This window comes from Tiliqua scincoides, chromosome 1 (genome assembly GCF_035046505.1).
Source record: "Tiliqua scincoides isolate rTilSci1 chromosome 1, rTilSci1.hap2, whole genome shotgun sequence".
In the NCBI taxonomy this organism is placed as follows: Eukaryota; Metazoa; Chordata; class Lepidosauria; order Squamata; family Scincidae; genus Tiliqua; species Tiliqua scincoides.
In genome coordinates, this window is record NC_089821.1 from 282,041,234 (window position 1) to 282,055,591 (window position 14,358).

The following is a 14,358-nucleotide window of genomic DNA, read 5'->3' on the forward strand; positions in this document are numbered from 1 at the left end:
GCCCATCCATGAAGCGGATGATGCCACTTGCATTGTGACAGGCTGCGGGGTGCAGACTTCAACTCCAGCCTGCCACAGATGGAGCCACTCTGATTCACTTCCCTTCTCCCTGACTTGGCATCTTCTTCATGGGGTTCCCTGGCAAAAAACAGGAACTGCAAGCTCTGCCATTTTCAACTGAAGTGACCCCTCAAGGAAGGTCAGGGGGTAGGACAACCAATCACCATCACTGCCACACATGCCCAAAGAAACCAAGTGGATTATGCCAATCTGCTTCCTGATCCACCACAGGATAGCCCATTTCTGACCTCCTTGCTCTGTCTGTGTAATCTCCAGGTCAAGTCTGCTATAACCACTGTAAGTTGCTTTATTGCATACCAGTCATCTGTCCTGAGAGCTGTGAGTTCAAGTTCTCCCATGGCCATTGAGTGAATCACATAATGGCGTTGGGAGCCTCAGTTCTCCTGCTATTGGAATAACATGACCCTCCTTGCAGATGTTTTTGTTAGAGAGAACATAGTCTGTAGTCAGTAGAATGGTGTTGGATAATAATGTCTCTGGCACAGATTGGCTGGTCTGCTATGTTTGCCAGCATTTTATCTTACAAGGGAGTGAAATGGTCAGCAATGGAGAAAGTTTGCGGAGTGTTCTGTGTCCGTAGGGATATGACAGGACTGCTTGGACAACCCACACACTAGGCCAAGGCAAAGGTGGGGAGACACTACATTTGGGTCAAAAGAGGCTTTGGCAAAACTGGGGCAAGAGAGCCCAGACAGTCAGTGACAAATAGAAACCTGAAGGAAGAGCAGTTAGAGAGACAGACCTGTGGGAAAAGTAGAGGAAGATGATGATGGTCAAGGAGTGACATACTTACATAATGCAGAGAGAGAGAGAAAGATGTGATGCCTCCAACAAAATGGGAAGTAAGGGGGGGCACATAAATGGTAACCCGCTGCACTGTATGAGGGTGGCCTCATGAACCAGGTAGCTGCAGTTCAGGGCTGAAGAGTTTGGCCTGCTATGGGGGATGACCAGACACAGGGGAAGCCTCTGCCGCAGACCCCAGAGAGCAATGCCTGGATTTAGGTCTACTCTGAGCCAGCTCTGAGATGTAAATTGCGCAAGTAGTGTGGGTATGGGTTGGCCATTGTCTGTAGTGAAGATAGGCAGAAGTGCTTTCTCAAATGCCGTTGGTTTCTTCAGGCAGCTGTGGCTGCTAATGGTGCTTTCCAGAACTCTGGCAGTGCCCAGAGGATGTAGGAGTAGACCTCTTGGATCACATGCATGTGCCCCCTGAATGTTCAGCAAAGTGCTGTCAGAGCCCAAAGAGCAGCCTTGCTTTTGCACAGTGGACAGTATCAGCAATGACCATCTGAGGTCCTTCTGTGCAGAGGAGCCTAAAAGGAGGGCCCACACAGTGACTAGGAAGCAGGCAGACTCTTCCTCCTGCATGTATTTGCATCACCCTCTTTTACAGGCCCTACCAAGAGGAAAGGGGCCATCATCACACTTGAATGAAGTCGGGGTGAGGTATGAGCAAGAAAGAAAAGGAAAGGGCTAGTGAGGGAGCTGGAGGGGGTGGTATCTGCTGAGTGGAGGAGGGAGGCAGCTGGGAGCCTCAGGCTAGTCCCAAGTGACAGGGCAAATCTTGTTGCTGCTGAGAGACCCCAGAACAAACTGGCCTTGGCCACATAAGAAGACCAAGTTCTGCTACAGTAATCACCAGGCCAGAACTGTTCTTCCACCCTGCTACTGCTACTGCTTCAGGCGGGAGGCCTGGACACAGATTGAGGGGGAGCCAGCCAAGCCCCCCTCCCTTCCTGCCCAACTTTTCTGCTGACTTGGCTCCAACAGATTGTGCTCCTTACAGAAGGGTCATGTCACCGTCTTCCTGCAGCAGCTGGGAGAGGGCTGGCAAGATGGAGCTGGGAGCGTGATTGGAGTGTTATGCAGGATCAAAAGAGACCACTGACACCAGGCTAAGTTTGAGGCTTTTTATTAGGAGGAATGGAACCTGAACCAAACAAATTGAAATGACCTTGTTCCAAATTCCCTGAGGCAGGCAGGCTTGAGGCAGCAGGACTTGAGGCAAAGGCTGGATGGTTGCTCCCTGGTTCTCAGAGGCTCTCCCAGGGGCTCCTTCCTGCAGCTCTCTCCTCAGCTCCTTTCTGTAGCTTGGTCTCTCCCAGCTCACTCCTTGCAGCATCTCTTCCCTGGAGTGCTCTCTTCCTCTATATAGCTCGCTCTCCAAGGCTCCTCACAGCAGCTCTTCCCTGGTGGTATCTGAGCTCTCCTGTGCTGGTGCTGCCCCTTTTATAGCCTCAGTGGCTCTGCACACAGCAGCCTCTACCTTTCCTCCAGTGGTACTGCAGCCTTCTCTCCTGCAGCAGTTTTCCATTTGGTCCTCCAACTCTCAAGGGCTTGTTACAAGGTACTCAGCAGGTGAGCCTATTGGCTCAGACAAAATTTCATAACTATTGGCTCAGACAAAATTTCATAATTATTGGCTGAGACACTCAGACTGACTGTCTATTGGCTCATGAAAATTAAATCCGGATAAGACAGAGGCTCTCCTGGTTCGGAAATCCTCGATGCAGGTGCTGGATTATCGACTTGCTCTGAATGGGGTTGCACTCCCTCTGAAGGAGCAGGTTCGCAGCTTGGGGGTCCTCCTGGACTCGCAGCTGCCCCTGGATTCCCAGGTGGCGGCTATGGCTAGGGGGGCCTTTGCTCAGCTTCGGCTGGTGCGCCAGCTGCGACCGTACTTGGATCATGCAGACCTGGCCACGGTGATCCATGCCACGGTGACATCGAGGTTAGATTTCTGTAACGCGCTCTATGTGGGGCTGCCCCTGAAGACGGTTCGGAAACTGCAATTAGTGCAGAATGCAGCAGCCCGTGTGGTCACCGGAGCCAGGCGGTTTGACTGTCAGCCCGCTTCTCCGGGGGCTACATTGGCTGCCCATTCGTTTCTGGGCCCAATTCAAGGTGCTGGTTTTGACCTTTAAAGCCCTATACTGTTCTGGGCCAGGATATCTTAGAGACCGCCTACTCCCGTACAATCCGGCTCGTCCTCTCAGGTCATCAGAGAAGGCTTTTTTGCAAGTGCCGCCACCCAAGGAGGTCCGGGGGGGCGGCTGCAAGAAATAGGGCCTTCTCGGTAGTGGCACCAACATTATGGAACTCCCTTCCCCTTGACTTGAGAATGGCTCCCTCTCTTGAGACTTTTCGGCGAGGCCTGAAAACACTGTTGTTTAAACAAGCCTTCTGATTTCTGGCCTTCTTAACTTTTTTATACATCTTTTAGTTTTACAGGCTTGATTCCTCAGTGATCTGCTCTTTTACTCTGTCTTTTAATCTGACTACTGTTTTTATGGCCTCTGTAGTGTGTTTTTAAATGTTTTTATCTGCTATGTATTAATGTTTTTAAAATCTGTTTTTTTTTAATATGTTGTTAGCCGCCCTGGGTCCCGTTAGGGAGAAGGGCGGGATAAAAATAAAGTTTTATTATTATTATGAAAGGCACCGGCTACAATCCTCTCAGGCCAACTTACAGCAGTCAACTGAGCTCAAGTTCTGCACATATCAGGAGGAAGGGAAAAGGAAGGGGAAGGAGTAGCATGACTGCAGGGAGAGCAAGGAGACAGCCTTGCTGGAGGGCCCTTTGGCAAGGGAGGGAGAGGAGTGGCAAGTCCTGCTGCCACCGACACCCTCTCTCTGCTTCTGTTCCCATCTGGTCTTCTTATTGCATGGCTATCCCCTTTGGAAGGGTTATATTATATTCTTGATCACAGCAAAGACAATTGGGGGACACAGCCTTCTGCTCCCTCAGTCTCTTTCACCCCTCCTGATCTTGGGCCCTGGGGCTGGGTCTTACAGTGGGAGGCCACACCCTGGAGCTCTCAGAAAGAGCAAGACTCCTGCAGCAGATGTAGCTGGGAGATCACAAAGAGGGGGCAGGTAAGCCAGTGCAGAAAGTCTTCCTGGCACAGCAAGAGGACCTCTAGTCAGGACAGATGACTGGCCCAGCAGACCCTGCATCTTCTGCAGAAGGGTTGGCAGCTTTCAGAGAAGGCCCCGTCATGCTGTCCCCCTGCAGCTGCTGGGTATGGCTTGCCCTTCCAGGGAAGCAGCAGGGCAGCCTGTGCTGTGAGTCCATCCATGGGGAGGAAGCACCTGGGACCCCACCCTGCATATGTTGTGGTTGTGGGGGAAGGACATGGCTGAGCTGCTCCCTTCTGCCTGCTGCCCTTGACCCTCCGCTTCCTTCCCTGGGTGGGAGAGCACATGGGAGGGGCTCTGACTGATGGATGGATAGGCAGAGCTGCCTGCTGGGCAGAGGCCTTCCGCAAGGGCAGAGGAAGGACACTTCTCAAAGCCATCTCCAGAAAGCAAGGAGAAAAAACCATCCCTGGTTACTGAAAGGTGAGAAGGGTGCCAGAACCGCCCCCATCAGTCAAGATTGCCCCTTGATGGTGTAATCTGTGCAGCAGCTTCAAAGACTGAGGCATGCCAGACCTTCCCACTGGCTGCTGGCCCCACATCTGTGGAACTCTCTGCAACTGCAGACTTATCAAAGTCCAGGTCTGAGAATTGCAAACTTAAGGGTTAGCTCCAGATGTCTTGGTGCCTGATGCAGCATCTCAAATGCTGCCCCACCACCTAGTGATGTGCTAGTCTCTCTCTCTCTCTCTCTCTCTCTCTCACACACACACACACACACACACACACACACACAGAATTGGAAAAGGACGGCGGGGCCAGAGCAGATGAGGAAGGTGGAGGAAGCTGGTGAGCTGGCACATCTCAGTCACACTTCCTCCTCTGTTCCTTCTCTTTCTTGTTTTCCAGTCCAGGCAAGAGGAGGAGGACCAGTGGAGGCCAGTGGGCAGGTGGAGATGGGCACCCGCCACTGATCTGCTGCCTGAGTAGCCTCACGGATAGGCTGGCCCTGCAAGCCATTTTGGCCTGGGTGTGAGGGTCATGTTGATTCCCTGTCCAAAGCAGGATCATGCTTTGTGAAGGACCAAGTGAAAGCAACCAAGTACCAGGCAGTGAGCTTTCAAGCCCAAGCTTTCAAGACCAAGACTGAATTCATTATTATTTGTCATGTGTGCAGGGCCATCAGTGCACATGATGCATTACACAGAGTGGGAGGACAGGCTCATAATCTAGGTATTGCGGCAGGGAGACAACAACGGGAGGAGGAGTGAAGACAGGGAGGCAAATGCAATGGCTTCAGTTACATGGATGTCAGCTGAGTTCCAGCAGGGAAGAGGCTGGGGCAGCCCAAGTGGAAGAGAGCCCCAGGGAAGGAGTGTGCAGCTGTCAGGATGACCTCAGAATCAGGGAACTGGAGGGGACTCCCTGCTCAGTGCAAGAATCTCTGCAGCGATGCAATGACAGTGTAGTTCTTGGTAACCCCTCCCAACCTCATCCTCTTCTCACGCATTCTCCAAGTAACATGTGCAAAAAAGGGAAGAGGCAGCACTGCAGTTGGCGGGGGTGCAGGGCAGCCACCCCCAGCCCACTGCTCAAAGCAGCTGTTTCAGCCAGCCTCGCTGCTGGGCCACCCCAGGAGAAGGCTTGGCATTTTGCCAGGGCTTCACAGGGAAGGGGGCTTGGAAGAAGGAGCAGAAGGAAGGAAAAGCAGGAGCCCTGAGCAAGAGGCCGGAGAAGGGACACTAGTTGCAGCTCATAAAGGACCCCTCAAAAGGACAGCCCCCACCAGAAACCTGCTGCACTCCACCTGTGGATTGCACAAGGCGTCAACTGCTGGAGCTCCTACCACAGGCCTGCCACACTCTCCTCACTGCCTGCAGGACCCCAAGACATGCTACTTTTCTGCTCTGCGACTTTTGCTAAATCCTCCGCACGGCAGATGCTGCTGTTCTTGGGTTGTGTGTTCTCCTGCCAATGGCCCCAGGAGTTTGTCCATTAAGAATGTGGAGAAAGCCCCACTGGGGGCCCAGCATCTGTTTCCTAAGTGGTTCGCAAGCTGCCCCAGGGTACCTGCCAACAGGTGTCCAGAGGTGCATGATCTGCATGACTAGTGGCCACGGGTAGACCTCTGGCCCTCCATTAATTTGAGCAGCCCCCTTCTCAAGCTGGTGGCCACTACCAGAGCTGTAACTAGGGCGGAGCCTGAGGGGCACATGCTCTGGGCGCTATGCCAAGGAGGGGAGTCTGATTGCCCCTCAGGCTCCTCCCTAGTTACACTTTGCTGGGGGCTCCACTCTTCCCTTCTCCTATAGAGGCTCCCCTTCAAGAGAAGCCTTCTTGGAGAAGGAACGGGGAGAATGAAGCCGCTGCAGCAAGTGCCCCTCCTCCTGGAAAGACATGGAAGTGATGACACATGACAAAATGTCATGTGATGCCATGATGTCACTGCCCGTGCCGGGACAGTGTGTTACGTCTCTGGACACCACTGCACCTTGTGTTTCCCAGTTCCTCGTTCCTCATGATTCCTTTCTGAACTGCTTTTCCTCTTTAAACAGCCCAATCCTAGACTTACTCAGAAGTTCTGTTGAGTCAAGTGGAACGTACTGCCCCATGTGTATAGCACTGTAGCCCAAGCAGTGGAAAGAGTCTTAACAGCAACCCACATGCAATAATAGAAGCAACTGAACTATAGGCCACAACCCCCTCCCCAAAACAAATAAAGAAACAAGAGAAGTAAAGCAACAAAAGAAAACAAGTAGAGCGACAAGTAAAGCCACAGCAACCCTTCCCCCCCCACTGCAGTAGGGTGGTAGCGGAGGTACTTAAGACTGAAAAGGACCCCTGCCTTCACTGGCACCTCATGGAAGGGATTGTTGGGCAGGGCTTTCGCCCCCTGGAGCGCCACCTTGGAGAAGACCCCTCTTCCTGTGGCACATGTGGAGGCATCTGGAGGAGATGGGCCTCTGAGTTTTGGAGGGTCATTTCCTCACCAATTTGAAGTGACCACAACCGGCTCTGGGTCCAGCCCCCTCCCACTTGCCCAGTTTCCCTAGTCAGATGGTTGCTTTTTCCCATCTACATGAAACCCCAGGTGAGGCTCACCCAGAGATTGGGGCTGAGACCAGTTCTCTCTCCTTTTTGTCTTTTGATTCTGGAGACTCAGGGGAAGATCTGAACCAGGGCTTCGGGTGGCTTCACATTAATTAAGGGTAGACAAACTGGAGCTTCATGCAGACAGATATAAGTACTTTTGCTGTTATATTGGTTTGAATTTCTCTTGTGGAAATTGCAGCCCTAAATAAACTGTGATGGGGAAATCCAGGCAGGGGACAGTCCTCCTTCCTTGCAGCTCCAGACCTGAGGTCTGGACCCTATACAAGAGTAACCATCTCCATCCAGATGGAGGCAGCAAGAGCAGGAGCCTGGAGGAGGAAACCCTCTCTCTGCTCATGCATATCCTAGGACTGCCTCTTGTGGCTGGTGGAGGAAAACTCTTTCCAGCACTGGATCAGAGGCTTTCTGCATGCCAAGCCCAGCTCTCCACTCCCCAGCAAGTTGTTCATGTGTAGCAGCAGAAGCTGTTGAGCAGGCTCTGCCCAGACCCCACAACACCAGGACAAAGGGCCCCTTCTTTTCAGGTGGGTGGAGGTCCCTCGCTGGCCCTTCTTTGTGTAGTTTGAGATAGACAATTGAGTGGGTCTCCAAGAGAGGGCCACCAAGTGGCAGCCTGGGGCCCTCGGCTTCGAGACCTCCTGGCGGGGTCTTCCAGACCCCTCCCGCTCTTTCTCATGCTCCACATGAGCTCCTGTGAGACCTCTAAATCAGTGTCTAGAGGGTGGCCAAAAGACTGCCCAGCAAGACTCCTGCCAGGCAAGGTTCCCTGCAGAGTCTCCAGCATGAAGCTCTTTCACCAGAGGTGTGCTGAGATTGTTGCTGCGCACCTAGCATTGTTCCAGTGGCATGTGCTTGTGCATCCGCACACTCAGTTGGGGGGAGGGTGTCATTTACAGACTCAGCTGAGCGTGACTGAATTCTGAAGAACTCCAAATGCTGAAATGGCTTGAATTCAGCTGAGAGGGCAGGCTATGAAGCAACAGATTATGCCCCCTGGAGGAGAAAGCTTCCTCTCTCCCCCCCCCCCCCCGCAATGCTCCAGTCAGTCATGACCAGCAGAGATGGGTCAGGCCCCTCTCTAGCATCCTGCCAGTAAAGTGCCATTGAGCTGAATTTGGGTGGGGAGTGGCTGCCGCCGCCCCCACTGCCTTGCAGATGCTTTTGCCATAAAAGGGAAAGTGCCTTGACTGGGAAGGAGCTGCCAGAGCTAATGGGAGCCACTCAGGCGTGGGGGTTGTGGGGGGGGGGAGGAACAGGAGTCACTGTTTTGAAAGGAGTGGGTGGGAAACACACTCTCCTCCCCACTAGCAGAGGACAAACTGCAAAATCAGAGAAGAAGAGGCATTTGCACAGAACACACCCATAATCTACCTTTGGGGACACCCCCTCAGCCTCTCTCTCTCTCAGCCAAGGAGAGATCCCTGCCCTCCTCTGGAAATCCCCAGAGCTGGAGGAGTCTGACACCAGCACACATGCAGAGGCTGCACTCTGTCCCCCCATCCACTGGGGACACAGGGAATCAATTTCCTGCCCTTTGCATGGAGCCCACCCTTCTGTCCTGTAATCATCAGGAGACAATGCAGGGCTTGTATGAGGAAGTGGGGATGCATTCCTAACCCCACATTCCACCACAGCCTAGACCCTCTCTGACACTTCTCCTATGCTTGGGCCATTTTCTGAGTTTCAAGGGTGCAAGTGAGGCATGGGTTTTGGGGCACAGCCAGTGGCCACCACTCGGCAGTACCCAGAGGGCCAGGGCATCAGAATGTGACTGAGCAGGTGGGACAAGAGCACCGGGCAGGCCTGAGGCTCCTCTGTCACACTTGCCAAAGCATGAGTTGATTTGTGTTGTGGAGGCTGACCCCACCCCTGCAAGAAGAAGCCAGCAGGGAGTGCAAGAGACTGTCCTTCCCACCTCTTGCCCTGCCACGCCATACCCCTAGCAGCCACCCAAGGGACTGTTCCTCCTCTTATCTCATGCCTGTGTCTCCACAGACAGAGGGTGCCTCACCTGGCCACCCAGAACAGTATCCACCATGGGTTGAACTGGCATTGACCCTGTTCTCAGTCTCTGTGGAGTGGCAGCTGCCTTAGTTCCAGTCTCCAAGTAAGATTGGAAACAGCTAAAAATAGGAGAGAGAGAGAGAGAGACCCACCCAGAGGCTTTGCTTGAGTGTGTGGGCTGGAGTACTCCCTAGCAGGGTTCTCCCCACTTTAGGCGCAAGCACATCAGGGAGGGGCTGGGGATAGAGTACCCCTACCCTGCATTTCATCCTTGCCTTGCTTCAAGTACTTTTTCAGTGTCCAAGAAGAAAACTATTTGCCTTTAGGAAAAGGGGGATGGGTAGGGAGGGAAGCGGCTGCCCCCCCCCTCCATTCCTCCATTGTAACTTGAGCTGCTCTGGCACCCAAACCCCAGGAGGAGGCGTTGAGGTTTTTCTTGGCTGCAAATACCTGCATGCCCCCAGAAGATGGGAGTGGAGAGGGACGTTTCTCCCCCTTTCATCAACAGCAGCAGTTGAGATTGTACCCCCACTACGATCCCCCCAGTGTTCCCCCCAGGCCACATCCAGTGTGAGCAGAGGCTGCCTGCAAGCCCCTGGCCAAATCCCCTCCCTTCCCTTGCAAGGCCTGGGTCTGTCAAAGACACCGGACAAAATGCAGACCACAACAGCCGCAGGAGCAGAGGCTGGGCTGGGCTGGGCTGAACTGGAGGGAGGCGGGGGTGGGGAAGGAGGCACATCAGCAGAGCCCCTTGGAAAGCCCTTCACCCAGCGCAGGAAGAAAACGCGGTTCTGCAAAGGAGGGTGCTTCCACTCCCTGCCCACTGAGTGCCCACCCCTGACTGTGCCTGGAAAGAAGGCCAGCCCAGCTCACCCCCACAGGGAAAGGTCTTTCTCCATGTAGCTCCCTCCCCCCACTGGCAAGCACCATCTGATGTGGCAAAGAGTCCAGACAGAAATGGCCTGATTTGGACAGCCACAGGCAGGACTGTTTTCTGAGCAGTGGCTCAGGGCTGTACCCAGCCCCCTCCTCTGCAACATAAATTCCAGGGCGTAAGACTCCCACATTCATGCACAATTCCAAAATTAAGGGGAGCCCCTGAATGAAATGCAATCTGCCATAAGCCTCGCTCCCCCTCCTGCTCATGCTGATGGCCAGAGCGCAGTCCTAAAAGATGGAAGTCAGGCCTGCATGGAAAGCAGATTCTCTGATGACAGAGTGGATTTGTGTTGTGGCCTGCAAGTCGTTCCCCCAACCACAGAGAGAGTGGAGCTGTGGCTCTGCCTGGTCTTTGCTTCCTCTCTCTTCACTGATGGCATTTACAGAGACAGGCTACCAAGTGCCAGATGGTGCAAGAGGATGAGCAAAACAGCAAGCAGAGGAAGAAAGCCCCCCCCCCTGCATGTGTGGGAGAGATAGCCATCGGCCCATTTCCTTAGGCCGCAAAGCTGGCGGGGGGGGGGGGGAGAGTGGGCATTGCTGTACATGTGTGAATGTCTTGCACAATGGCATGCCAAAGTCCCCCCCCCTCCGACTACCCCTGGTGTGTGTCACTTCTGTTCAGCAACTCACACACCTTTGGTGCTCCTGTTCTTTTCACTTCTACCACTTTGCACTTTACATTGAATGGAAGGCAAGTCCCTGTCCGAAGAAACTTACAGTCTAGCTCAGGGGTGTCAAACTCGTTTCATGCAGAGGGCCGAAGTTAGCATTCAGGGCTCCGGCTGAGGGCCAGAAGTGATGTCATTAAGCAGAAAGTGACATCATTAAGCAGCTAATGGCCAGAAGCCAGACCTTGTTCTTATATAGAAACTCATTAACTTCAAATGACAGAAGATATGCAAATCTTGATCATATTTCAAGATTTGGGAAAGCCCAATTTTCATGTGGGCTGCCATTTCAGCAGTAACACCTCAGCAGCTGAGAGCCTGAGGGCCAGATAAAAAGCTTCTGGGGGGCGCATGCGGCCCCCGGGCCTTATGTTTGACACTCCTGGTCTAGCTATATCAACATAAGGAGATGACTACTGAGGAAGAGGAGGGAAACGGAGGCAGGGCAAAGATGATATCAGGGTGAGTAAAGGCACTGACGTAGTTTGCAACTTTTTTCCAATGGATCGACCTGGCCACTTATGATTGTCCTAAACAGCAACGCGCCCCCCTCCCACTGCAGACAGCCTGCTCTGAGGCTGTTCAGATATCATCAAGCATGTAGAATAAACGCATGAAGCTGGAGAGGTGGAGCCTCTGCAAGCACATGACCACATATGAACAGCTTCTGCCCCCCATCGATTACTGCCCGGCACCTAATCACCTTCCACTGCCGTTTTGCAAATCACAGTGAGCTCCATGTACCCTGACAGAGACCAGGGTGTGTTGCATGGTGAAGCCCCCTCCCCAGGTTAGAGACCGTGCTCACTGGAGGCCACTCCATTTCTAAGCCCATACCTAAAATCAGAACAGCTGGCAGTGGCTGGCTGGCTCTGGCTGGCAGGAGTCCCAAGCTATGAGTGGCAGACAATCTTACCCACTCGCCTAACTAAGAGTCAGCTCCAGAATCAAAGGAATAACACACACAGCCCCATCAGGTCTCCAGTCCACTCCCCAGTATGGCCCACATTTCCTCCCTTCATGTAGCCATTGTCTGATGATTGTATGCTACCTCCAGGTTCTAGAGGTGGCTTATCTCTGAATGCCAGAAGCAAGGGTGTGGCAACGGGATATGGGTATCTTGTTGCCTTGTGTGCTCCCAGAGTCATCTGGTGGGCTACTGTGAGATATAGGAAGCTGGACTAGATGGGTCCTTAGCCTGACCCAGCAGGGTTCTTCTGATGTTCTCACCACCAAATGCTTCAAGACAAGACAACAAGACACAACCTGTTGTGCCTGGAGGATAACTTCGTCTTCCAGAGAATGGAGGAAGGAATGAGGGGAGGGATCATCCTCAACCTGATCTTAACCAATAAGGAGGAATTGGTTGAAGAGGTCAAAGTAGTAGGAACCCTAGGAGAAAGTGATCACGAACTGCTGGCATTCTCACTCTTATGGGAAACAAAAGGAACATGCAGTGAAACCTGTGCATTGGATTTCAGGAAGGCTGATTTTAACAAACTCAGAGAGTTGATAGGTGGAATCTCATGGGTTGATCAACTAATGGGAAAAGGGGCTCAAGATGGGTGGGAGCTCTTTAAGAAGCAGCTTCTACAGGCTCAGGCAGAAACAATTCCTATGAAAAGAAAAAGGCGAAGACACCTCCAAAAACCAGGATGGCTCAACAGGCAACTCAGTGGTGAGTTGAAGATTAAAAAAGAGATGTATAGGAAATGGAAGATGGGACTGATCGCCAGGGAGGAGTACAGCCAGACAGCCTGGTCTTGCAGGGCAAGGGTCAGGAATGCTAAAGCTCAGTGTGAGCTAAGGCTGGCCAGGGATGTCAAGAATAACAAGAAAGGTTTCTTTAGATATGCCCAAAGAAAGAGGAGCGAGAGGGTGGGATTGCTCCTGGACAAGGGTGGTCAATTAGTGTCTGGAAACCAAGAGAAGGCGGAGCTGCTCAACTCCTACTTTGCGTCCGTCTTCTCTCAGAAGGAGGGTTGTGCAAATGTGCGTGCTGATGGGGGGATATATCCCGAAGAGGTAATGCAAACCTGGACAGCACAGGACTGCAGTTTAGGATTGACAGGGAACTAGTTAAAAACCACTTGCTTGGCCTAAATGTATTCAAGTCATTTGGACCAGATGAACTGCATCCTAGAGTACCAAAGGAACTTGTGGAGGTACTTGCAGAGCCTCTGTCAATTATCTCTGAAAAATCTTGGAGGACTGGGAGGTGCCACTAGACTGGAAGTGGGTGAATGTGGTCCCAGTCTTTAAAAGAGGAAAAAAGAAGACCTGGGAAATTACAGACCTGTCTGTCAGTCTGACTTCCGTACCAGGGAAGATATTAGAACAAATCATAAAACACGCAGTTTGCACACATCTAGACAACAACTCAGCGATCAATAGAACCCAACATGGATTTGTCAAATATAAATCTTGCCAGACAAATCTCATCTCCTTTTTTGATCAGGTTACTAGCTTACTGGACTGTGGGAATGCGGTAGATATAATATATCATGACTTCAGTAAAGCATTTGACAAGGTACCACATGACATCCTAATCAGCAAGTTGGTAAAATATGGAATACAATCGTTAGATAGATTCGCAACTGGTTGGACGGCGGTACACAGAGGGTGTTTGTCAATGGCTCCGTGTCAACCTGGAGGGTGGTTTCGAGTGGGGTACCCCATGGCTCTGTCTTGGGACTGGTTCGCTTTAATAGCTTCATCAATGACTTGGATGAGGGATACAAGGGAGCCTCATCAAATTTGTGGATGACACCAAACTGGGAGGAGTAGCAAACACAATAGAAGACAGTAGAAGCCTTCAGGAAGACCTAGACAAAATGGAATGCTGGGCTGAAAAGAATAAGATGAAGTTCAACAGGGAAAAATGCAAAGTTCTGCACTTGGGCAAAAACAACCAAAGATATATAAATGGTATAAAATGGGAGATACATGGCTTGGCAGCACTACATGCGAGTGGGATCTTGGAGTTGCGGTGGATCACAGGATGAACATCAGTCAGCAGTGTGATGCGGCTGCAAAGAAGGCAAATGCAATCTTAGCCTGCATTGACAGAGCCGTAGCCTCCAAGTCACGAGAAGTTGTGGTCCCGCTTTACTCTGCACTGGTTAGACCTCACCTGGAGTTTGTGTCCAATTCTGGGCACCCCACTTTAAGAAAGATGCAGCCAAACTGCAGCAGGTTGATAGGAGAGCGACGAGGATGATCAGGGGGCTGGAGGACAAGCCCTACGAAGGAAAGGTTGAGGGAACTTGGCATGTTCAGCCTGGAGAAGAGGAGGCTGAGAGTGGATATGATTGCTGTCTTCAAATACTTAAAGGGCTGTCATATGGAAGAAGGGAATAATTTATTCTCAGCTGTCTCTGAAAGTAGAACTAGAACAAATGGGTGCAATTGAAAGTGAGGAGATTTTGATTAGATATCAGGAAAAAATTTCTGGTGTTCAGGGTGGTTCGGCAGAGGAAAAGATTGCCAAGAGAGGTGGTGGACTCTCCCTCACTAGAGATATTCAAGCAGAGGCTCGACATGCACCTGTTGGAGATGCTCTAAGAGGATTTCCTGCCGAAGGCAGGGGGTGGACGATGACCTATTAGGTCCCTTCCAACTATGATTCTATGACAACCTGCATCCTGGTGCCCACCCCTGCATCTGGCAATCAGTTTATCTCTAAAAC